Consider the following 7679-nt stretch of genomic DNA (forward strand, 5'->3'; position numbering starts at 1 on the left):
CAGCTACATTGTAAATTGATACCACATATGCACCCAACCGCTTGAATATTAAGCGCAGTGGTGCTGATGATTTGCAGTGCAAAATAGTGTAAAGAAAAGTGCAAAAAAGTTAAAATTGACTACTGAGACAGAAATAACTTTAATAAACGCTATCTTAGTGTCAAGATTAAAACCAAATGCAGATAGTTTGAAAGAATAACTATCATGAGCAATAGGAGAATAGCTCTGGCTGAGCTCTCCTGTTTGCCCGTTCTTCCTCTTCCCCACCTGCTGTTGTCTGCCATGGCATTCCCTCTGACTCCTTCCAGGTCGCTCTCCGCCTCTCATCCGCTCTCTATGCCCCTGGGCCTCCCAGATGCATATGTGGTGCCCCTCAGGTTTAGACATGTTGATCAAAATTTTAGGGTTCGCTGCCTCTAGATCAGAGGTCTTCAAATTTTTGGATGCCGAGACCCCCCTGTCAACATTTTCAAGCGTTAGGACCCCCTCCTGACAAAATGTCCCAAACCTCTAGGTAATGAGGAAGGTGAGGCCCAAATAATGCGACAGGCTTGACTAAATTGTGTGAGTAGAAAATGTAAATAATGTTCTGTGACGCTGCGTATTTTGGGGTGAAAATTACAAAAAACAATTTGATTGACAGAATGTAGATCAATGTCTTACTGTAATAACCGACTTTTCCGACCCTTTTTAGAAGGAGGATGATGGAGGATGACTCCAGCCTATTACCCTTATAGTATAGGGATTAGGACTATAAGTAGGACCTATCCATAAGGCACAGTAGTGCATTTTCGTACCCTTTTTCTTAGATTAGGGCTTATAAGCTAAAGCTAGGGGATAGATATATAAGTATTAGTGATGATCCGTCCTTTTGTAAGAGTATTAGTACATTTACTATGGAGCCATGCATATTTTGGGCCTTGCAGGCCTTAAACGGGACAGACTCCATCTTGCCCTCTGCCCGGTAACTGGAGAGGCTTTCTAGGTTAAATGTAATGTTTTAGTTTCAAGGTGTTGTTCGCTTGGAGAGAACCGGTTCAGGCTGGCCCTTATCGAAAGACTGTATTTTTCTCCACTCTGAAGACACAACTTCAGGCCGGCCGGCTGGGAACGTGTCCTTGGTACGGGGAGGTACAAGAATTTGGTGGGCGGCAGGTTACTGGCCGTAACTTTCCATGAAGGGACAGCTTCCATATTAGTGAAAGTGTTAGGCACTGAGTCAGTCAGTCCGTAGGCGGCAGCTAGCCGTTAGCATCTATGCCCTTAATTATTTCTGCGGCAGACAATCGCCATTTTGAAGTCTGAGAAAAGATTCTAAACCGAGACTCTCTGAGAACGAGAGAGAGAGAGAGAGAGACGGTAGCTAATAACAAGCAAGGTTCCAGTGACTTGGAGGGAAGCAGAGGAGGTTGAGCCTAGCGGTGCAGACGCGTACTTGTGACGGCTGAGGTGGACCCCCGAGACGAGCCAAGACACAGAGAGAGACGAGACGAGAACCTAGATGACTGCCGAGTCCAAACTTCATATTAACCAGGTGATATCTGCCCCTTCCCTTGCGAAGCGCGCACCTTAACCTCTACTTTTTCTTTGCAGCATATATACGTATAGATATATATATTGTGTAGTATTGTGTTTATTTCTTTTACTGTAATAAATGCCCCCATTTTTGGTGACCCGACATGTGCCTTGTATTCTTGTTCGATCATAGTACTCTAGTTCTCCTAGTCAGACGTTGTTTGCATGAACGGATGTGAATCCCGGTCAGGTAAGGAGTGACTGAACAAGTAGGGAGGCAGAGAACAGTTGATGTCAAGAACAGAAGGCACACATTATGATTCGAACACTATACTAATTTCCATTGCCGTAGTTTTACCCTGAATAGATAACTACAGATTTCATCCCTGAGGATTCATAGGAAAGTGATCGTCGTTGGTACACGGCGTTAATGAGAGCACCTAAGGATAGGTGTGTAGGTCTGCCGGATTGTAGACCGTGTGTAAATGAGAGCACCGGGGGGATACGGTGCGGAGGCCTGCCAGATTGTAGGCCGTGTGTAAGTGAGAGCACCCAAGATTGAGGGGTGTGTAGGTCTGCTGGATTGCAGACCGGGTATAAAGGAGAGCACTGGGACTGCAGGCCCACGTGTGTAGACGCGCCGGATCGCGTGTCAAGTGAATAAAGTGCGAAATGGTACATTATCAGACTTGCCCCAGGGTAGACTAGTCTGGGCTTATGTGGCCGCGAGACTAATAGGTGTGAATAGGATATTGTAGAACCAATGCTTGTTTATTGCTATTTTCCCCATCCTTAGGTACGAGATGTTATACACATGCCTATATCTATTGTAAATATGCTCTAAGGAGGGAGTTGTTTACGTTCCGGCTGGATTAGAGGGGCTCCTAGGAGCGGATTCCATCTGGTCCAAAAATCTGGTCGGTACATCTGGCGTCACGAACTGTTTACGAAGCCTGTGTGCGCTGTATTGTTTTTATCTTGTTGGTTTGCGCTCGGCTCGTACGTGTTTTCTTTGTTGATATTTGTAGATATATTTTTTGTGTGTTAAAATGTTTTCGAAAAAGAAATCAAAATCTACTTTTACATTGCCCGTTGATATTCCCGGCTGGGAGTCAACGCCTTATGAGGCTCTGGCCCGTGAGTGGGCCGATTCTACTGGTTTGAGTGAGAATTGGACTTCTTGTTTGGAGCAGGCGGAGCCCGCTGATGTGGTTTCTTGCTTGCAAAAAGCGCCAGTAGTGAAGGGTGATGAGCTTCCTATTTTAGGACGCAGAGGTTGGGTTGTGTTGACTGCGTACAGAATGCTGCATGAGAAGTTTACTAAATTGCAGAAGCGGTTTGTTGATATGGAAGAAAAGTTTGTTGAAGTGCAGAATGCGCACACTCTTTTGCGATGCCAAAATAAATTGCTTGCCGACAAACTTGAAACTTATCAAACTATAGCCGAAAGGGCTGCAGTACGCATTGCGAAATATAAATACAGACACCGTCGTGGTCGTGTGTCTACGCGGAAAGTGCGTCTGGTCGTGGCGAAAGCCGGACTGGATTGGAATCCCGACGAGTGGGATGGTAATATCTGGGATTTGAATGATTCTGGCTCCTCGGCTGAGGAGAGTGACAAGCGCGAGTCTTCTCGCTCCGGACGTGATTGTAAGTCTGCTTCTTGTGACAAAGATGACATTTCTGGCGACCGTAGTCGCTCTGCCCGTTCTGATGACGTATCACGCCCTGATGGTTCTTCTAAATCTAAGGACCGGGCTTCCTCGGAAGCTCTTCTGGAGGTTTCTGCTTACCCTGTGTTTCGACGCAAATTACAACAGACTCCTGGTATGCCGATTGGTATTCAAATGGATAGTATTGAAGATTTTACTCGACAGGAGGATAGTGACATTTTACAACGATTTCGTCAACGGCCCGGTGAAACTTTGCTTACATGGATGGTGCGCCTTTATGAACTAGGTGCTGCCGGTATTATGCTTGATGCTGGTGATTGTTTACGTTTTTGCTCTCTGAGTTCCGATTCTACTGTACAAGATCATTTTCGGAATTATAATGGTGCTGGCCAGATTACTTTGCTCCAGCTTGCGAATGATGGCTGTAACCATAAATACCCTACTGAGTCTGATTGGCCTGTCAATGACAAGCCATGGTACACTTTGCGCGATGCTTTGCAACGTTTGAAAGAGGAAGTGATGAAAACTGCGATTTTTCTCAGTACTTCTGACAGATTGTTGGATGGTCTTTTAACATCTTCTGTGCGTAATCGCATTATCTGTTCTTCGCCTGTTGCTTATAAGCAGGTTATGATGACTTTGTTGATCAATCAAACTGGCAATCCTTTGTCTATGGTGCTTGAATCTGTTCGTCAGCTTGGTGAGTTGGGTGAATGGTTTAAACCTGAAAGGCAATCTCGACCCGAGGGTCGTACCGCTGGGGATTATAAATTCTCTAGGCGTGACATGTTTCTTGCACTTTTGGATGATGGTGTGAAAAGAGAGGACATCGATGGTGAACCTAATAATCGCTTGTGGGAAATGTTTCGTAAGCGTGGTTTGGATCGGAAGGAGGGTGCCCGTCGAGTACGAAAGAATGATTATGATCGTGATTCTGATGACAATGGTGATGAGAGACGTCGTGTGGATGCTGATCGCCGTGATGACCGGCGCTATGAACGTCATGCTTCTCCCCGCCGCGATAATACAAGGGTGAGAGAGGGGGAGAGAGACAGAGGGAGAGATGATCGTGTCTCTAGTAGACGCAGAGATGACAGGAGTTGTTCCCCTGACGTTAGACGACGGGATGATCGCCACAGGCTTTCTGACCGCAATTCTCAGTTTTTTGAACATGACAATAATCCGTTTCGTAATAGAGATGGATATGAACAAGACGTTCTGATCCCGAAGAAAGTTGAAAGCATTTATCCCGATTTATCCTGGTTGGCTGACCACAGTAAAAATGACTAGGAAATAGGTCAAGCTCCAGTACGCAGGTGGGCTCACAGAGACAATAGACCCTATGTAGATATTGAAATTTTTTGGAAACATCGTAATATCCAAAGGGCCCGAGCATTGGTAGATACTGGGGCGGAGGCCACTTTAATTCATGGTAAATCTAAGAAATTTATAGGACAATTTTTCACGATTACTGGTTTGGGTGGAAAAGAAACCCCCGCAGTGCAAACTACTCTTGACATGAAAATTGGCAGACTTCCCCGCAAAGAATATTCTGTATTAGTTGTGCCACTCCTAGAATACATAATTGGAATTGATATTTTGAAAGGAATGACTTTGCATTTAGATGATGGTTGTTATCAATTTGGAACGAAACATTACATTTCGTCCAGACCCGTACGGGTTGGTCGTTTACGAATGCCCCCCATCCACATTCCCCAGGCTACGAAAGTGGTTTCTCAAAAGCAATACCGTATTCCTGGTGGCCATGAAGAAATTACTGCCACTATTCAGGATTTGGTTGATGCTGGGGTTATAACTCCAATTACTTCTGCTTGGAATAATCCCGTTTGGCCTGTGCGCAAAAGTGATAATTCTTGGCGCATGACTGTTGATTATCGAGAATTGAATAAACACACTCCACATTTGGCTGTTGCAGTGCCAGACATGGTTACTTTGATTCAGAGAATTCAGAAGCATCCAGGTACTTGGTATGCGTCCATTGATATTGCTAATGCTTTCTTTTCAATCCCGATTGCCCCCGAGTGTCAGGAACAATTCAGTTTTACCTGGAATGGACGTCAAATAACGTTCCGGAGTCTTCCTCAAGGTTATGTACATAGTCCTACGATCTGTCACCGGCTGGTGGCGGAGCATTTATCTGAAGTGCCTGTTCATCCCCAAATTCAGGTGTGTCACTATATTGATGACATTTTGATTCAAGGTGAGACGCAAGACCAGGTCCAATCCCATTTAGACCAGATTCTTGACTGTTTACGTGCTAAAGGTTGGGAGATTAATGCCGATAAATTGCAGGGCCCTTCCCAGAATGTTAAATTTTTAGGAATTAATTGGCATGAAGGTCACAGAGAGGTGATCCCGCAGGTGAAACGTAAAATTTTGGATTTTGCTGTTCCAAGGAACAGAAAGGAGGCTCAATGTTTCATTGGCCTATTTGGTTTTTGGCGTCAGCACATTCCCCATTTGAGTCAGATTTTGGCCCCATTGTATCGAGTCACCCGTAAAAAGAATGCGTTTGAATGGGGCGAACCACAACAGAATGCTTTTAATTTGGCGAAAGAAGCAATTCAGTATGCCTTGTATTTGTGGCCTGTGAGCGAGGGTGATGTTGATTTGAATGTTTCTGTGGATGGTCTGTATGCCAATTGGAGTTTATGGCAAAAGCAAGGCAGACAAAAAGTGCCGTTGGGTTTTTGGACCAAGAAATTACCTGAGGCTGGTGAACGTTATACACCATTTGAGAAACAATTGCTTGCATGTTATTGGGCTCTGGTGGATACCGAGCAATTGACCCTGGGTCATACTGTGATTTTGAGACCTGAAATTCCTATCATGCAGTGGGTGTTGAGTTCGCCGAAGTCCCATCGAATTGGACACGCTCAAGAGGCGAGTGTGATTAAGTGGAAATGGTACATCCAGGACAGGGCGCGTGTGGGTCCGAAGGGTGTGGCTGTATTGCATGAACGAGTGGCGCAGGCGCCCTCGAATGACACTGCAGATGAATGTTCTGTGCCTATGGTTCAGGAATCTCCTGTCAGATGGGGTAAGCCATTTGATGATTTGTCCGCGGAGGACAGAAAACATGTGTGGTTTACAGATGGTTCAGCGAAATTCATTGGTGAAAAACGGCATTGGAAATCAGTCTCTTATAATCCGATCACACAAAAGTTATTGAGCACAACTGGTGAAGGAAAGAGTAGTCAATATGCTGAGTTATATGCAGTTTACCAAGTTTTGAAACAGGAATTACCTGGCACATGTCATATTTTCACTGACTCCTGGTCCACAGCTAATGGACTGGCGATATGTTATGTTATGTTATATGTGGTTTTGTAGCGCGCTCCGATAGTCAAGACTGTCCTGGCGCGGGAGTGAAACTGAAACAGAGTGGGAAGTAGGTATGCTAATCATGAGTTTGAAAGAGGTGAGTTTTGAGCAGTTTTTTAAAATTGGTCAGATTGGGAGCGTGTCTAAGAGCGTCTGGCAGGGCGTTCCACATTTGAGCTCCCTTTACCATGAGGGATGGTCCGCCCAGGCGGACTCTTCTAAATCTGGGGATGATCACCTGCTTTTTGGAGGTGGAGCGCAGCTGACAGGATGGGACGTAGGGTGTGAACCTTTTGGCTAGGTAAGAGGGGCATGGTCCATTGAGGGCTTTGTAAACGATGACCAAAGTTTTAAAGCGCACTCGTTGAGCCACAGGGAGCCAGATATGGTTACCAACTTGGCATTCTCATAATTGGCAATTGCATTCAAAAGAACTGTGGGGAAAGGAATTATGGCAAGAAATTTGGGAATTAATCCCACAGAGTACTGTGACAATCTTTCATGTGGATGCTCATACCCCAATCGACTCCCTTGACAAATTCTTTCATAATATTGCAGATGAAAAGTCTAAAATTTCTGAGGCAGTGGTGGACATGCAGGATTCTGATTTGGCAGGATTGGCGAAATGGGCCCACCAAAAAGCAGGACATTTTGGAGAGAGAGTCACTAGCAGGTGGGCTTCCGATCGAGGAATTCATATTCCCTTGAATTTGATTAAAGATGTTATTCTGCATTGTCCTATCTGTCAGCATGCTAAAAAACGATCGGTGCCCCATATTGTTAAAGGCCATTTACATCGAGGAAAAATGCCCGCTCAAATTTGGCAGATTGATTATATTGGTCCGCTCCCTATGAGCAGAAATTGCCAGTATATTTGCACAGCTGTTGATACTTTTAGTGGCCTATTGGTCGCTTTCCCTTGTAAACAAGCTACCCAAGTTAATAGCATTAAAACTCTTGAATTACTCATACTGTACTATGGTGTCCCATTCCAAATTCAATCTGATAATGCATCCCACTTCCGTGGAAGATTGGTGCAGGAATTCTGTGTGGAAAATAACATTGAATGGATTTTTCATATTCCATATTATCCGCAGGCCTCGGGCCTCATTGAACGCATGAATGGCTTGTTGAAAGAACAGTTGC

The sequence above is a fragment of the Lissotriton vulgaris genome, chromosome 3_2, assembly GCF_964263255.1.
Source record: "Lissotriton vulgaris chromosome 3_2, aLisVul1.2, whole genome shotgun sequence".
Lineage (NCBI taxonomy): Eukaryota > Metazoa > Chordata > Amphibia > Caudata > Salamandridae > Lissotriton > Lissotriton vulgaris.